The sequence below is a fragment of the Pleurodeles waltl genome, chromosome 7 (genome assembly GCF_031143425.1).
Source record: "Pleurodeles waltl isolate 20211129_DDA chromosome 7, aPleWal1.hap1.20221129, whole genome shotgun sequence".
Lineage (NCBI taxonomy): Eukaryota > Metazoa > Chordata > Amphibia > Caudata > Salamandridae > Pleurodeles > Pleurodeles waltl.
Window position 1 is genome coordinate 1128621091 of NC_090446.1, and position 18056 is coordinate 1128639146.

General features: G+C 44.6%; 1 protein-coding gene across 1 annotated transcript in view; it reads right to left on the minus strand.

Moving 5' to 3' along the window:
• Positions 1–18056, minus strand: part of CASKIN2 (CASK interacting protein 2) — a 279620-nt gene that overhangs the window by 43654 nt on the left and 217910 nt on the right. The window lies entirely within an intron of this gene.

Below are 18056 nucleotides of genomic sequence, written 5' to 3' on the forward strand. Positions count from 1 at the left end.
GTAGGGGTGTGTGTAAACATAAGTCCACATGTACCACACCTTGCTCATATCTAGGAAGTGGGTGACAGGCATAAGTACCTACAGCACTACAAGTAACAAATCAGCTGCCCTTAAAGAAAATATAAATATATATATATATAAACATATATATATATATATATATAAATAAATTGTCACTCAGTGTACATCTGTCCGTGGCATGTAGTGCTGCAGATTCACATGCTGTGCATATCTCGCCATCTAGTGTTGGGCTTGGAGTGTTACAAGTTGTTTTTCTTCAGAAAAGTATTTTTTCTAGTCACAGAATCGAGTGACTCCGCCTCTTGGTGATAGTGCTCATGGGCATCGACTCCCTTGTTAGATTGGTGAAGTAAAGAGTGAAAGATTGTGTTCAACTATAGATAAATAAAAAGTAAATAAGATGTCAATGCAAATATATACATACATATGTACAAATGAGTACTACAATGACTACTGGCTCCTGGGGAAGACGCATGTCAATTCGCACCACTACAAGCCACAAACAGATGTACACTTGATAAGTGACATTTTCCGTTTGATGGCATGTGTAGCTGCAGATACACATGCTGTGCATAGACTAAAAAGCAGTTCTCCTCCCAAATAAGCAGTGGTTAGCCTGTAGGACTTGAAGTGGTTTGAAATAATGTTTTTATCACTGCTTGCCCAACATTGTTTTTTTGTCTAGATAACAAATCCACACAGTAATTCTTTGTGAATGTATGTGGTATGGACCTTGTGGCAGCTTTGCATATATCTGACATTGGTATATTTCCTAAGAATGCCATGGAGGCTCCCTTCTTTCTTGTGGAATGTGCTTTTTGAATTATTATTAGCTGCCTTTTTGCTTTAAGGTTGCATGTTTGAATACATCTCACTGTCCATCTAGCTAATCCTCGTTTTGAAATGGGATTACCTTGATGAGGTTGTTGGAAAACAACAAAAAGCGGTTTAGTTTTCCTAAAGTCTTTTGTTCTGTCTACCTAATACATTAGAGCTCTTTTAAGATCAAGAGTGTGTAGAGCTCTTTCAGCAGTAGAGTTTGGCTGTGGAAAGAAGACTGCAATTCCAGTGACTGATTAATGTGAAAAGGTGAAACCACTTTAGGCAAAAAAATTATTTGTCCTAAGTACTACTTTGTGTTTGTGTAATAAGGGTTCTTCTAGAGTAATTGCCTGAATTTCACTTACTCTTCTCAATGAAGTAATTGCTAGTAAGAAAGCAACCTTCCATGTGAGAAACTGAATATAAGAGTGCATGGGTTCGAATGGGGGACCCGTAAGTCTTGTGAGCACAATATTAAGATTCCATGCAGGAACTGGTGGAGTTCTGGGTGGAATAATGCGCTTAAGTCCTTCCATAAATGCTTTTATGACAGGAACTCTAAAAAGAGTGGTATGTTGTATGTTTTGTAGGTAGGCTGATATGGCCGTTAGACAAATAATCAATAATTAATAGAGGAAAAAGCAAGGTTTGCTTTTTGTAAATAAAGCAAATGGTACACAATAAATTGTACTGCTGCTTTAAGTGCATCTATATTTTTAGGTTGACAGTAGTATAAAAACGGTTTCCATTTATTTGCATAGCATTGTCTGGTTGTTGGTTTACATGCTTGTTTTAGAACGTTCATACATTCTAATGGAAGCTGTAAATATCCAAACTCTAAGACTTCAGGAGCCAAATTGCTAAGTTGAGCACACTGGGATTCGGATGCCTGATTTGACCTATGTTCTGAGATAACAGGTTTGGTCTGTTTGGAAGCTTGTGAAGGGACACTACCGACAGATCTAGAAGTGTTGTGTACCAGTGTTGGCGTGCCCAGTGGGAGCTATGAGTATCATGGTGAGAGAAGTGTGATGCATTTTGTTGACCAGAAACTGAATTAGCGGTAGAGGGGGAAAAGCGTAAGCAAATATCCCTGACCAGTTGATCCACAGACCATTGCCCTTGGACTGAGAGTGTGGATTTCTGCATGCGGAGGTTTGGCATTTTGCGTTTTCACTTGCTGCAAAAAAGTCTATGTTTGGTGTTCCCCACATTTGAAAGTAATATTGAAGTACTTGTGGGTGAATCTCCCACTCGTGTATTTGTTGCTGCGTCTTGCTTAGAAGGTCTGCTAGCTGGTTGTGTATTCTTGGGATATATTCTGTTAGTAGGTGAATGTGACTGTGAATTGCCCATTTCCATATTGTTTGAGATAGAGGGACAATTGGGATGGCTAAGAACACAGCTAATAAATTTCAAGTGGTTTATATGGTAAGTTGATTGTATTGAGTCCCATTCCCCTTGTATCGTTAGATTGTTGAGATGGGCTCCCCAACCTGTCATTGACGCATCCGTTGTGATTATGGTCTGTGGCACTGGGTTTTGAAAGGACCGCCCTTTTGTTAAGTTGTGATTCCACCATTGCAGAGATTGGTACGTTTGGCGGTCTAACAACACTAGATCCTGTAACCGACCCTGTGCCTGAGACCACTGTCGTGAGAGACACTGTTGCAGTGGTCTCATGCTTAGTCTTGCATTTGGTACTATTGCTATACATGGTGCCATCATTCCTAATGGTTTCATGACAAATCTTACTGTGTAAGTTTGGATGACCTTCATTTGTGCTGAGGTATTGAAAAGCTTGTATCCATTGTGGATTTGGGGATGCTAATGCTGTTTGGGTATTGAGAATTGCACCTAAATAAGGATGAATCTGTGGTGGTTGAAGATGAGATTTCTGGTAACTGATTGTGAACTCTAGTGTGTGTAGGGTTTCTATTGTGTGTGTTGTTGGCATTGTAGAATGGTGCTGGATTTTATTAACCAATCGTCCACATAAGGGAAGACATGTATGTGGTGTCTTCTGAGGTATGCCGCTACTACAGCTAGACATTTTGTGAACACTCTTGGTGCTGTTGTTACTCCAAAGGGTAGTACTTTGAATTGGTAGTGGCTGCCTGATATTACGAACCTTAGGTACTTGTGGTGAGCTGGATGTATGGGAATGTGGAAGTAAGCATCTTTTAGATCTAACGCGGTCATGTAATCTTGTTTTTGTAGCAGGGGAATGACAACCTGTACAGTGACCATGTGAAAGTGTTCTGACTGGATATATAGATTTAAAGGTCTGAGATCTAGAATGGGTCTGAGAGTACCATCCTTTTTTGGTATTAGGAAATAGGAGTATGCTCCTGCCCCTTGCTGGAGGTGGGAACTACTTCTATTGCCCCCTTGAGTAATAGAGATTGTACCTCTTTTTTTAGTAGAACAGCGTGTTCTGGAGAGAGTCTGTGAGAGCAAGGAGGAATATTTGGTGGAGTGAAGATGAGTTCTAGGCGATAGCCATGTGGATAATTGAGAGTACCCACTGATCTGTGGTGATGTTCTGCCAGTGAGAACGGAATTGTTGCTGTCTTCTTCCCCCATGGGATTGTGAGATGTCTGGGAAGTCATTGTTTAGTGGGTGTGGAAGCACCCTTTGAGGCTGTAAATTTTCCTCTGCCCCTGAAATTCTGCCTTCTGTAAGAACCTCTGAATGACCCTCTTGAACAGTACTGCTGTGCTTGTTTTGGATGGGAGGTGCAAGCTTCTGCAGTTTGGGATTTAAAACCGCCCCCAAACTGTGGTTTCTGAAAGGAACCCCAAAAAGGTGTGGTATAAAGGGCCCCCAGGGCTTTTGCAGTATCAGAGTCTTTCCTGAGTTTTTCAATGGTTGTATCTACCTCTAGTAAGAAGAGGTGCTGTTTATCGAATGGCATATTAAGCACCGCCTGTTGCATTTCAGGTTTAAAACCGGAGGACCTCAACCATGCATGTCTTCTGATTGTGATGCTGGTATTAATTCCTCTAGCTGCAGTGTCAGCTGCATCTAGAGCGGACCTAATCTGGTTATTTGTAATAGCCTGACACTCTTCTTCAATTTGCTGCACCCTCTTATGTTGTTCTTTGTGTAGGTATTGTATGAATTCTTGCATTTCATCCCAATGTGCCCGGTCGTATCTTGCCAGCAGGGCTTGGAAATTGGCAATACGCCATTGGTTGGCTGCCTGTGTTGCCACCCTTTTTCCCACAGCATTTAATTTTCTACTTTCTTTGTTAGGGGGTGGGGTATTCCCTGAAGACTGACTATTAGCACGCTGTAGGAAGTTGGCTCTGTATATACTATCTCAAAGTGAGTGATAGTGTGCACAGAGTCCAAGGGTTCCCCTTAGAGGTTGATAGTGGAAAAATTAGATAATACTAATGCTCTATTTTGCGGTAGTGCGGTCGAGCAGTAGGCTTATCAGAGGGTAGTGTTAAGCACAGGCGATACACGAGAAACACACACTCAAAGACTTAACTCCAGGCCAATAGGTTTTATATAGAAAAATATATGTTCTTAATTTATTTTAGAACCACAAGATTCATGATTTGAGGCAAGTACATAAAATGCAAGGTAGATCACACAGGTAAGTATAGAACTTTGATTTAAAACAGTTGTACACACAGTTTTGGTTAAAATGGCAAATAGCTATGTTAAAAGTGGACACGGTGTGAAAATCAACAGTTCCTGGGGGAGGCAAGTAAACGTTAGTTTCTCAGGTAAGTAAAGCACTTACACAGTCAGTCTCCTGGGCATAGGCAGCCCACCGTTAGGGGTTCAAGGCAACCCCAAAGCCACAACACCAGCAACACAGGGCCAGTCTGGTGCAGAGGTCAAAGGAGGGCCCAAAACACATAGGCGCCTATGGATAACAGGGGTGCTCCGGCTTTGTAGAGACTTGGGGAGGGGGGGAAAGGGACACCAGCACACAAAATACACCCTCAGCAGCAAAGGGTGCAGTGTGCAAAGTAGGTGTTGAGTTAGCCGTAGAAAACGATGGAGGGACCCAGAGGTCACTCTGGCGAAGCAGGCAGGGCACAAGGGGGCTTCTCAGGCCAGCCACCGACTGGGATAGGATGAGGGCCGCCTGCTGGTCACTCCTGCACTGAGAGGTGGCTCCTCTCGGTCCTGGGGGCTGTAGGTGCAGTGCTTGGTCCAGGCGTCGGGTTTCTTTGTTATCAGGCAGTCGTGGTCAGGGGGAGCCTCTGGATCCTCTCTGCAGGCATTTCTGTGGGGGTGCAGGGAGGTCAACTCAGGGTGTCCACGTCGTTGGAGTCGCTGGGGAGTGCTCTCTGCAGTGTTTGTTTCTCCAAACTCGAGCCGGGGTGTCGGGTGCAGAGTGTGAAGACTCACGCTTCTGGCAGGAAGTGAGTCTCTTTAAAGTTGCTTATTTGTTGCAATTCTGTTGCCGTTTCTGGACAGAGCCGCTGTCTTCGGGGGATTCTTGGTCCATTAGATGCAGGTCAGTCCTCGGAGTCCTCCGAGGTTGCTGGTCCTGCTGGATGCATCGCTGGGCAGGTTTTTGAGTCTGGAGACAGGCCAGTAGGGCTGGGGCCAAGTCAGTTGTCGTCTCCGTTGTCTCTGTGGGGCTTTCAGGTCAGCAGTCCTTCTTCTTGTAGGTTGCAGGAATCTGATTTCCTGGGTTCAGGGTCACCCCTAAATACTCAATTTAGGAGTGTGTTTAGGTCTGAGGGGCAGTAGCCAATGGCTACTGTCCTGGAGGGTGGCTGCACCCTCTTTGTGCCTCCTCCCTAAGGGGAGGGGGGCACATACCTATTCCTACTGGGGGAATCCTCCAAAACCAAGATGGAGGATTTCTTAAGTCAGGGGTCACCTCAGCTCAGGACACCTTAGGGGCTGTCCTGACTGGTGGCTGACTCTTCCTTGTTTTTCTCATTATCTCCTCCAGACTTGCAGCCAAAAGTGGGGGCTGTGTCTGAGGGGCGGGCATCTCCACTAGCTGGAGTGCCCTGGGGTAATGTAACACGAAGCCTGAGCCTGTGAGGCTCACTGCCAGGCGTTACAGTTCCTGCAGGGGGGAGGTGTGAAAAACTCCCAGACCATATACCTAATATGGCTACCCTGCACTTACAATGCCTTAAAATGGACTTGGACACTATAGGAGCATAGTGCTCATGCAGCTATGCCCTCACCCGTGGTATAGTGCACCCTGCCTTAGAGCTGCAAGGCCTGTTAGAGGGGTGACCTACCTATGCCACAGGCAGTGGGTTGAGGGCATGGCACCCTGAGGGGATGCCATGTTGACTTTGCCTTTTTCTCCCCATCAACACACACAATCTGCAATGGCAGTGTGCATGTGTTAGGTAAGGGGTCCCTTAGGGTGGCACAACATATGCTGCAGCCCTTAGGGACCTTCCTTGGTCACAGGGCCCTTGGTACTACTGGTACCTTTTATAAGGGACTTATCTTTGTGCCAGACGTGTGCCAATTGTGGAAACAATGGTACATTTTTATTGTAAAAACACTGGTGCTTGGTTAGCAGGATCCCAACACGGTCTTGAGTCAAGTCAGCATCAATATCAGGCAAAAGGTGGGGGGTAACTGACTGCACTGACCACAATAGAATCTGGTGGTAGTTATTGTGTAATGTAGATTGGATCTGTTGGTGCAGGCTTGTATTTCTTGTCAATCCTTGGAGTTAGAACCCTAGCTTTAACTGTTTCGTTAAATATGTCTTCTGCGTGCCTAAGCATATCAGGAAGCATTGGTAAGCACTTGTATTGCTTATGTGTTAAGGATAGTGTATTAAAAAGAAAATCCTCTTCTAAAGGTTCTGCATGCATCTGGACCCCATGTTATGCAGCTGCCCTAGATTTAACTTGGTTATAAACTGTACTATTCTCTGGTGGGGATGGTTTAGTAGGGTAGAGATCTGGATCATTAGACGGTATAGGATCCAAAACTTACATATCCCATGGGTCTACTGTGTCTCCCTTGGAATAAGTATGGGAGTGCGATGGTGACGGCAGTGGTGGTGGAGTGATAGATGGTGGTGAGAAAGCAAGCTGCGGTGAATGTGGTGGACAAAGCTGAAGAGGTGTTGGCTTTTCCTTTCGTTTGAAAATTTTTGATGTTGGTGGGGCAGTGTCAAGAGTCTCTTGAAATGCTAGCTTTCTTTTAGTCTGTGGAGGTACAGAAGTAATAATAATTTTCCCAGTCTCTTTGTGGATTTGTATTCTTCTCTGCTTGCTGTCCACAACCTCCAAAATTGGTTGAATGTCAGATTCCTCTATTTGATGTTCAGAGGTTGTTGTTGTGCCCTTAGAGCAGTGATACTCAAAGTGCGGCCCTCCTGACATTTACATGCGGCAACCAGGTCAACAGCAGCACTGTGCTGCTGTTTATTCGACCTGGCACCAGCACAAAAAATGGTCAAATGAACAGGCAAGTATTTGATTGGAAGCTAATTGAAAAGGGATTAACTAGGGTGTCCTGGAACTCAACTTTAGAAACACCTTCATTATTAAAGACATTGTGCAGCAAAAATATAAAAGTATGATCTTTTTTAAATTTAAAAAGTGCATTTCATTAACCTGAGAACCGTTCCACCTTAGTACACACAATGATATCACTGCACTGAGAAGTATTTTTAGAGTGATAATTTTCAAACATAAATTTAGAAACTTTCATACCCCTACCCCCACTCCTCCCCACCCCCCCACACCCTGACAACAATGTGAACTAAGAGGCAAGCCAGTTGTTATGTGAACGCTTTGGGAGGGCTGGGTTTCTATTATTCATGAACAACATATTTTATTAAATCAGACACAGAAGACAGAAGACATATTTCAAGGTTCTTATATGTGATGATGAAGAAAAAGGAACAAAGGAGGTAAAGTGAAGTCAAACATTTGCCTAGGATCACATAATTTGGTTAAGCGGAGAAGCCAGGATTTATACCCAAGTTTCTGGTTTCACATTGTGCAATTCAGACACTAGATGTATACGCTTCACTTACCCTACAATCTGGCTCCTGAAGTCTTAGAGTTTGGCTATCTAAATCTTCCAAATGAGTGTATGGAAGTCATTAAACAGGCAAGAAAACCTACCACCAGGAATGTTATGCTAACAAATGGAAAAGATTTGTCTTCTATTGCCAAGCAAAACACATCACACCGTTGGATGTGTCCATACAAGACATCGTAGGTTATTTACTACACCTACAAAAAGCTAATATAGCCTTTTCATCCATCAAAATACACCTCTGCAATTTTGGCTTATTTGCAAATTAAACACACAAAATCCCTATTCATAATTATAATACCAGTCATTAAAGCCTTCATGGAAGGACTAAAACGGATCATACCTCCAAGAACTCCACCAGTACCCTCGTGGAATCTTAATATTGTACTTACACGACTCATGGGTCCACCTTTTGAACCCATGCATTCTTGTCAGATCCAATTCTTAACTTGGAAAGTGGCATTTCTAGTAGTAATCACTTCATTACTAAGAGTTAGTGAAATACAGGCTTTCACTATTGAAGAACCCTTTATACAAGTACACAAACAAAGTTGTTCTCCACACAAATCCAAACTTCCTACCAAAAGTCAATTCACCGTTTCATTTAAACCAAATCGTGGAACTCCCAGTCTTCTTCCCACAGCCAGCCTCCAGCGGCAGAAAGAGCACTGCATACATTAGATATAAAAAGAGCTCTAATGTACTATATAGACAGAACAAAAGCGTTTCGTAAAACTAAACAGTTGTTCGTCGCATTCCAGAAACCCCATACTGGTAACCCTATATGCAAACAATTCATAGCCAGATGGATAGTGAAATGTATACAAACTTGTTACCTAAAAGCTAAAAGATAACTACTCATTACACCAAAGGCACACTCCACTAGAAAGAAAGAAGCAACAATGGCCTTTGTAGGTAATATACCAATGACAGATTTGTAAGGCAGCCACTTGGTCCACACCTCATACTTTTACCAAACACGACTGTGTAGATGTGTTAGCAACACAACAAGCCACAGTAGGACAGGCTGTACTAAGAACATTATTTCAAACAACTTCAACTCCTACAGGCTGACCACTGCTTTGGGGAGGATTACTGCTTTGCAGTCTATGCACAGCATGTGTATCTGCAGCTACACATGCCACTGAACGGAAAATGGCACTTACCCAGTGTACATCTGTTCGTGGCATGTTCTGCTGCAGATTCACATGCACCCTCCCACCTTCCCGGGAGCCTGTAGCCGTTTAAGTTGCAATTAGAAATTGTACATATGTAAATAAACATTCCTTTACCACAACTTTGTACATACATCTCTATCCCATTGCATGGACATCTTTACTATTCTCACTCTATCACTCCTACCTTACCCTCTGTGGGAAAACAATCTAAGATGGAGTCGATGCCCAAGCGCAATGGAGCCGAAAGGGAGGAGTCACTCGGTCCATGACTCAAAAAGACTTCTTCGAAGAAAAACAACTTGTAACACTCCGAGCCCAACACTAGATGGCAGGAACAGGGCACAGCATGTGCATCTGCAGCTACACATGCCACCGAACATATATATATATCCCAATAAACCGAACATCAGGCATTTACTTTCACGCTGCCAGAAATTGCACAGTGCAATTTCCCCAAGTGCATGATATACATATGTTCTTAGGCACTGCATTGTGAAATTTGCTTTGGGCTATGACGTGTTCAGTGTTACTGTCCCCTATCACTCATTCACCTTTATCTATTTATTTACATCAATTGTGCTAAATAAATGTTTATAAAGTTCAGAAAGTGATTTATTTTTAACTCGAGGTGAGTGCTATTTTAGAGCATAAAAATCAGGAGAAAGTGAAAAAGGTGAGGGTGTAAGAGAGAAGAAGCAAGAATGAAAGAAAAAGGAAATAAAGGGAAAGATTGAGGAAGAAAGTTGAATGAAACAGTAAAGTAAAAGGATGGGCATTGTAAAAGTTTAAGATGTTACAGAAAGGAAAACCAGAAGTGAGGCTAGTGAGGTACCAGGAGAGAATGAGAATGATAATATTAGAGATAGGAGGATGAGTAGTAGAGGAATGAGAATAAAGGTAAGCTGTATGCAAAAGGAGCAGATAGAAATTAGGAACGAAAAGTGTATAACTGAGCAAGGAGACCAGGGGAGGACGAAAAGACAGTGCAAGACAGGAAATGAAAATGTCACTTACCCAGTGTACATCTGTTCGTGGCATCAGTCGCTGAGATTCACATGGTATGCATGAGCTCGCCATCTGGTGTTGGGTCGGAGTGTTACAAGTTGTTTTTCTTCGAAGAAGTGTTTTCGAGTCACGGGACCGAGTGACTCCTCCTTCTGTGCTCATTGCGCATGGGCGTCGACTCCATCTTCGATTGTTTTCCCCGCAGAGGGTGAGGTAGGAGTTGTACTATAGTAATAGTGCCCGCGCAATGAAAAATGTAAGTATGTACCTATTAAAGGATTAAATAATATATATACAAATGTACAAAATTGAAGGTAACTTCTGAACTGCTACAGGCTTCCGGGGAGGTGGGTGGGTCCATGTGAATCTCAGCGACTGATGCCACGAACAGATGTACACTGGGTAAGTGACATTTTCAGTTCGATGGCATCTGTCGCTGTAGATACACATGGTATGCATAGACTAGTAAGCAGTTAGTTCCCCATAAGCGGTGGTTTAGCCTGTAGGAGTAGAAGTTGTCTGAAATAGAGTTCTTAATACAGCTTGACCTACTGTAGCTTGTTGTGCGGATAGCACATCTATACAGTAGTGTTTGGTGAATGTGTGAGGCGTAGACCAAGTGGCTGCCTTACATATTTCCTGCATTGGGATGTTTCCTAAAAAGGCCATTGAAGCACCTTTTTTCCTTGTTGAATGTGCCCTGGGAGTAATGGGCAGTTGTCTTTTTGCTTTAAGGTAGCAGATTTGGATGCATTTAACTATCCATCTGGCTATACCTTGTTTTGATATTGGGTTACCTACATGAGGTTTTTGGAATGCAATAAATAGCTGTTTAGTTTTTCTGATGTTTTTTGTTCTGTCAATGTAGTACATTAATGCTCTTTTGACATCTAATGTATGTAGTGCTCTTTCAGCCACAGAATCTGGCTGTGGGAAAAAAACTGGTAGTTCTACCGTTTGATTTAGATGGAATGGTGAAATAACTTTTGGTAAAAATTTGGATTAGGTCGTAGGACGACCTTATTTTTATGTATTTGTATAAAAGGCTCTTGTGTTGTGAACGCTTGAATTTCACTTACTCTTCTTAGAGATGTAATGGCGATGAGAAAGGCAACTTTCCAGGTTAGGAATTGTATTCCGCAAGAGTGCATGGGTTCGAAAGGTGGGCCCATGAGTCTTGTTAGAACCACGTTTAGGTTCCATGAAGGAACAGGTGGTGTTCTTGGTGGTATAATTCTTTTAAGCCCTTCTATGAATGCTTTGATAACTGGTATTTTATACAAGGAAGTTGAATAGGTAGTTTGCAGGTATGCAGATATTGCTGCAAGGTGTATTTTAATAGAAGAGAAGGCTAGCTTTGCTTTTTGTAAATGGAGCAAGTAATTTACTATATGTTTTGGAGTTGCGTCTAGTGGTTGTATCTGATTATGATGGCAGTACCAAACAAATCTTTTCCACTTACTTGCGTAGCAGTGTCTAGTGGATGGCCTTCTGGCCTGCTTTATGACTTCCATACACTCTTGGCTAAGTTGTAAGTGTCCGAATTCTAGGATTTCAGGAGCCAGATTGCTAGATTCAGCGATGCTGGGTCCGGGTGTCTGATCTGTTGGTTGTGTTGCGTTAACAGATCTGGTTTGTTGGGCAGTTTGATGTGTGGTACTACAGACAGATCTAGCAGTGTTGTGTACCAGGGTTGTCTTGCCCAAGTTGGTGCTATTAAAATGAGTTTGAGTTTGTTTTGACTCAATTTGTTTACTAGGTAAGGAAGGAGAGGGAGAGGAGGAAAAGCGTAAGCAAATATTCCTGACCAGTTCATCCATAGGGCATTGCCTTGGGATTGCTTGTGTGGGTATCTGGACGCGAAGTTTTGGCATTTTGCGTTCTCTTTTGTTGCAAATAAGTCTATTTGTGGTGTTCCCCAGAGTGTGAAGTAGGTGTTCAGAATCTGTGGGTGGATTTCCCATTCGTGGACTTGCTGGTGATCTCGAGAGAGATTGTCTGCCAGCTGATTCTGGATCCCCGGAATAAACTGTGCTATTAGACCAATTTGATGGTGGATTGCCCACTTCCATATTTTTTGAGCTAACAAGCTTAACTGCGTTGAATGTGTTCCTCCTTGTTTGTTTAGATAATACATCGTTGTTATGTTGTCTGTTTTGACAAGGATGTATTTGTGGGTTATGATTGGTTGGAAAGCTTTTAGTGCTTGAAAAACTGCTAATAATTTTAGATGATTTATATGCAGTTTTGTTTGATGTATGTTCCATTGTCCTCTTATGTTGTGTTGATTGAGATGTGCTCCCCACCCTGTCATGGAAGCATCTGTTGTTATTACGTACTGTGGCACTGGGTCTTGGAAAGGCCGCCCTATGTTTAAATTTATACTGTTCCACCATAGAAGCGAGAGGTAAGTTTGGCGGTCTAGCAACACCAGATCTAGAAGGTGACCCTGTGCTTGAGACCACTGTGAGGCTAGGCACTGTTGTAAGGGCCTCATGTGCAGTCTTGCGTTTGGGACAATGGCTATGCATGAGGACATCATGCCTAGGAGCTGTAGTATTGTTCTTGCTTGTATTGTTTGGTTTGGAGACATGTGTTGAATGACTGTTGAAATTGTGGATCCTTTGTGGAGTTGGCGTTGCTACTCCTTTTGTCGTGTCTATTATGGCTCCTAGATATTGCTGTACTTTGCTTGGCAGAATGTTTGATTTTGCAAAGTTGACGGTGAACCCTAGTTTGTAGAGGGTTTGTATGACTTGATTTGTGTGGTTTGAGCATTGTGTGATCGAACTGGTTTTGATTAGCCAGTCGTCTAGATACGGGAACACATGTATTTGCTGCCTTCTGATGTGTGCAGCGACTACTGCTAGGCATTTTGTGAATACTCTTGGAGCGGTTGTTAAACCAAAAGGCAATACTTTGAATTGGTAATGTATTCCTTTGAATACAAACCTTAGATATTTCCTGTGTGATTGATGTATTGGTATATGGAAATATGCGTCCTTGAGGTCTAGGGTTGTCATGTAGTTGTGTTTTTTGAGCAATGGTAACACTTCTTGTAGTGTGACCATGTGAAAGTGGTCTGATTTGATGAATGTGTTTACTACTCTGAGGTCTAGAATTGGTCTCAGTGTTTCGTCCTTTTTTGGTATCAAGAAGTACAGTGAATAAACTCCTGTGTTTATTTGTGTGCTTGGTACTAATTCTATTGCATTTTTTTGCAGTAGTGCTTGAACTTCTATCTCTAGAAGCTGTGAATGGTATTTTGATCAATTTTGTGAGTTTGGTGGTATGTCTGGAGGGAATTGCAGGAATTCTATGCAATAACCATGTTGGATAATTGCTAGGACCCATGTGTCTGTAGTTATTTTGTCCCATGCTTCGTAATATTGACGTATCCTCCCCCCCACTGGTGTTGTGTGGGAGGGGTGAGTGACGTGTGAGTCACTGCTTGTTGGTAGTGGTTTTGGGGCTTTGAAATCTTCCTCTATTCCTAGGGAATTGCCCCCCTCTATACTGGCCCCGAAAACCTCCCCTGTACTGTCCCTGGTAGGTGGGCGGTGCGGACTGTGAGGTGCTAGCTTGTGTGGCCTGACCCCGAAACCCTCCTCTAAAAGGTGTTTTGCGGAAGGTGTTATAAGATCCTCTGCTCTGCGGGGAGTAGAGTGCGCCCATGGCCTTGGCAGTGTCATTCTTGAGCTTTTCTATGGCTGTGTCGACCTCCGGACCGAACAGAAGTTTTTAGTTTACTGGCATGTTAAGCACTGCCTGCTGAATTTCTGGCTTGAATCCAGACGTTCTGAGCCATGCGTGCCTACGGATGGTAACCGACGTATTAATGGTCCTTGCGGCCGTGTCTGCTGCATCCATGGAGGAGCGTATTTGATTGTTGGAAATGTTTTGACCCTCCTCAACAACCTGTTTTGCTCTTTTTTGCAGATCTTTTGGGAGATGTTCAATGAGATGCTGCATCTCATCCCAGTGGGCTCTGTCGTATCGCGCTAGCAGCGCTTGTGAATTTGCGATGCGCCACTGGTTTGCTGCTTGGACAGCAACCCTCTTCCCGGCTGCATCGAACTTCCTGCTTTCTTTATCTGGGGGAGGTGCATCCCCAGAAGTGTGTGAATTTGCCCGTTTTCTGGCAGCCCCTACCACCACAGAATCTGGTGGCAACTGAGAGGTGATGAATACAGGGTCCGTAGGAGGCGCCTTATACTTTTTGTCCACCCTAGGCGTCACTGCCCTACTTTTAACTGGCTCCTTGAAAATGTCCTTTGCATGGCGTAGCATGCCTGGGAGCATCGGCAGGCTTTGGTAGGAGCTGTGGGTTGAAGAGAGGGTGTTAAATAAAAAATCATCCTCTACTTGTTCCGAGTGTAGTTCCACATTATGGAATAGTGCTGCTCTAGCCACCACTTGTGAGTAGGCTGTGCTGTCTTCCGGTGGTGATGGCCTAGTTGGGTATGTGTCTGGGCTGTTATCAGACACTGGTGCGTCGTACAAGTCCCACGCATCCTGATCTTGGTCATCGTGGCTCATGGCGGTGTGAGCTGGCGAATGTGACGGGGTGTAAGTTGACGAAGCCGGAGTTACAGGTGGAGGCGAGGGAGGAGGTGTTACCTTTTGTGCTGTTTGTTGCTGAGGAGTAAACTGAAGCGTTCTCTTTCGTTTGACAGGTGGAAGGGTACTGATCTTCCCAGTCCCCTGCTGAATAAAGATACGCTTTTGCGTGTGATCCACGTCAGTGGATTGCAGTTCTTGTTCAAATCTAGGTTTCTTCATTTGTGAAGACATAGAATGCTCTTCAGTATAGGAGCCTGAAACAGGGTCTGATGTCGCTTTTTTCGGCTCCGAAAACCCTGTTGATTGTTTTTTCGGCTCCGAGGTAACCTTCCTCTTTTTCTGTGCCGAAAATTCTTGGCCTCTATGGTCTTCGGCGCCACTGTCTCGGCGTCGATCCGTGTCGACACCGAACTCTCGGTGTCGATGCTTCTGTTTAGCACTCTCTCGGTCCCGAGGAGGCTGCGTGCCGGTGTCTCGACCGAAGTCGGACGATCTCGACACTGAATGGGCCTTTTTCGGTGCCGATTGTTGGTCACCGAGAATTTGGGTGGAGCCATGGCCGGTTGGCAGTGGCGTCCCCTGGGCCTTCTATCCTTTTTTAAGTTCTGATCTCGACGTCTTACTCACAGTTTTTGTAGAGTCTAGCTCGTCGGAGTCTGAATCCTGGATGGAAAAGGATTCCTCCTGTTCCTCTTCTGTCTCGAACTGTCGACGCTCCTTTGGCGTGGACGCCATCTGCAGTCTCCTCGCTCGACGGTCGCGCAGAGTTTTTCGGGACCGGAACGCCCGACAGGCCTCACAGGATTCTTCGCTGTGCTCGGGTGACAGGCACAGGTTACAGACCGAGTGTAGGTCCGTATAAGGATATTTGTTGTGGCATTCGGGGCAGAATCGAAACGGGGTCCGTTCCATCGGCGTTGTTCTCCACGCGGTCGGGCCGACTAGGCCCCGACGGGGTGCCGAAATCTACCCCGAAGGGCACCGAAGCACTTCGATGTTCAACGCGTCGTCGTATGTGTCTATCTCGAACCGGATCGCAACGATACCGTCGAAAATCTTCCGTTTTCAGCTATCTTTCCGTTCCGAAACCCGGAGCGACAGGAACACGTCCGAACCCGATGGCGGAAAGAAAACAATCGAAGATGGAGTCGACGCCCATGCGCAATGAGCACAGAAGGAGGAGTCACTCGGTCCCGTGACTCGAAAACACTTCTTCGAAGTAAAACAACTTGTAACACTCCGACCCAACACCAGATGGCGAGCTCATGCATACCATGTGTATCTACAGCGACAGATGCCATCGAACTGAGAAGATACAGAAAATACAAGGGAATCAGAATGTTAGCAGTTCTGTTCCATTGTACATGCTCCTGGAACTCTGGCTTCGCTATGTTTGGTGGGTTGTTGAGTCGTTCTCTTGGTGTTCGTAGCAAAATGGGCTCCAGTTTCTCCACAGGCCATGTATGGCAGTGAGCCTTTGGGGACAGGTCTACTTGCATGACATAGGCTCCACTAATAAATCTGTGAACATGCAACGCAGTAAGCATGTATTATTTTACAATCTCTAAGTGCAAATCAGTTGCACATAAGGCTAGCCACTGCATTTGTAGTTCATGTGCTATCTGGTAGACACTAGAAGGTAAAGATGCTGTGTGACTGCAGGGTCAATTCTAACTTTCAAGAGCCTGTTAGTGTAACTAAGTGTGTTTTCAGCCATCGTGGTTCTGTTTATTGGCAATTCCAATGTGATTTTTCTAATCCAGCATATTTTGAGTAGTTGTTGCCACCCTAATGGTTCAGCATTTGTGGTCACGAGTGGATGACTCGGTGAACTGAGCGTACCTTGCTGACACCTGCAGAGATCTGCAGGTCACAAGTTCAATTTCAGGAAAGCAGACAGATTTTCTGAGGTTGGTATGGTAAGAAGGGCTGTGTTAAAACAACCTATTACAATTATATTGTGAAAGGGAGGTACTGTAATATGGTGACATGAACAACTCTGACCTTAGCAACACACAATAGCCAATAAATGAGCGACATCATTCAAAAAGGAGATCCACACCAATTTATAAGAATAACAAGCATATTTATATATGTTTAGACATCAGAGAAAATTTGTTAAGGTAACTATGCTTCAAAGTAGGAATTCTTTTCACTTTAAAAAGTGGACAGTACAATTTCTGAATTCTCCAATGTTATCTTATGGGAAGAAAAACAAGTTCTGCAAACAGGTTGAGTCATGCAACTTACAAGACCAATTTCCAGGGGTTAAGGTGAGTAGTGGGCAAGGTCCAATGCAGCTCCAGCAGTACACCACCAGCAGCACTGGAGCGGGCGGGTGCCAAACGGCGCTGGTTGCCCAGTGCGCTCCCAATGGGGAATCAGTCACTGCAAACAGAGGCTGTAGGCTCTGCCAGAAGGCTAGTTGGGCTTAACCAATAGCAGGACTCTGGCCTCATGATGCTCGGGCACACGTAGGCATCTTTGGTCCTCTTTTCCATGGCTCAGGGGCGACGGGTGCAGAGGTGTCCTTAGGTGTTGGTTTCCTTTAACTGAAGGGTCGCAGTAGAGGGGGGCTGTGTGCACAAGCTGCAGGCATCGTCGAGGAGTCCAGGAGGGGTGAAACCACAATGGATTCTGACTCTGGAGGGCTGGGGAACCTTGTTGGCCCCGGTGGTCCACATCATCTCGAGTCAGAGACAGCAGGTGCAGTGATGACTTCAGGTGTCGGGTTTTGGCAGTTCCAGAGGCTTCAGACTCCCTTCTTTTGGAGTTTGCTGGAGAACAGGTCCACGATTCATGGGAGGTCTTGAATCTGTATTGAAGGCAGGCAGTACTCCCAGGATTCTGGAGTCACAGCTGCAGGACCGGTCGACTTCGGTGCAGATTTTCAACAAGGGATGCAGACAGGCTGGTGGGGTTGGTACCAGGTCAGCTGCTTCTTTTTTTCTTCTTCTGCTGTTGCAACTCTTCAGTGTCCTTGGTCGTGTTAGGTCGTCAGGATCTGCTTCTCTGGTGCCAGGGGCTCCCCTAAATACTGAATTTATGGGCATTAGGGGGTGAATAGCGTAGTAGTCAATGGGCTACTGACCCTTAGGGTCTCTATGCCCCCTACATGACCACTTCCTGTGGGAAGTGGGCATAACCCTGTCCCAGAATTCCTAAGTATGCCATCACAAAGCTAGCTACCTTTGAAACTTAATGTCCACCTCGCAGTAGCCCACCTTAGGGTTGGTACTAGCTTGGAGGTGACATGCCTACCTGACTAGCTAATTTTCCCACCTGTCCAGGTGCCTAGATGGCCCCCTCTCCTGTGAGGGGAGCCAGATTTGCATTTCAAAGGCAAGGGGCACTTTGGCTTGCCGCCTTAGAAAGGCTAATCAGCAGGTCATTCTATGGGAGGGGGTGTTACACCCTCTTCCCGGACAGTCTTTTGTTCTGGCATTCTGAGATCAAAAGGC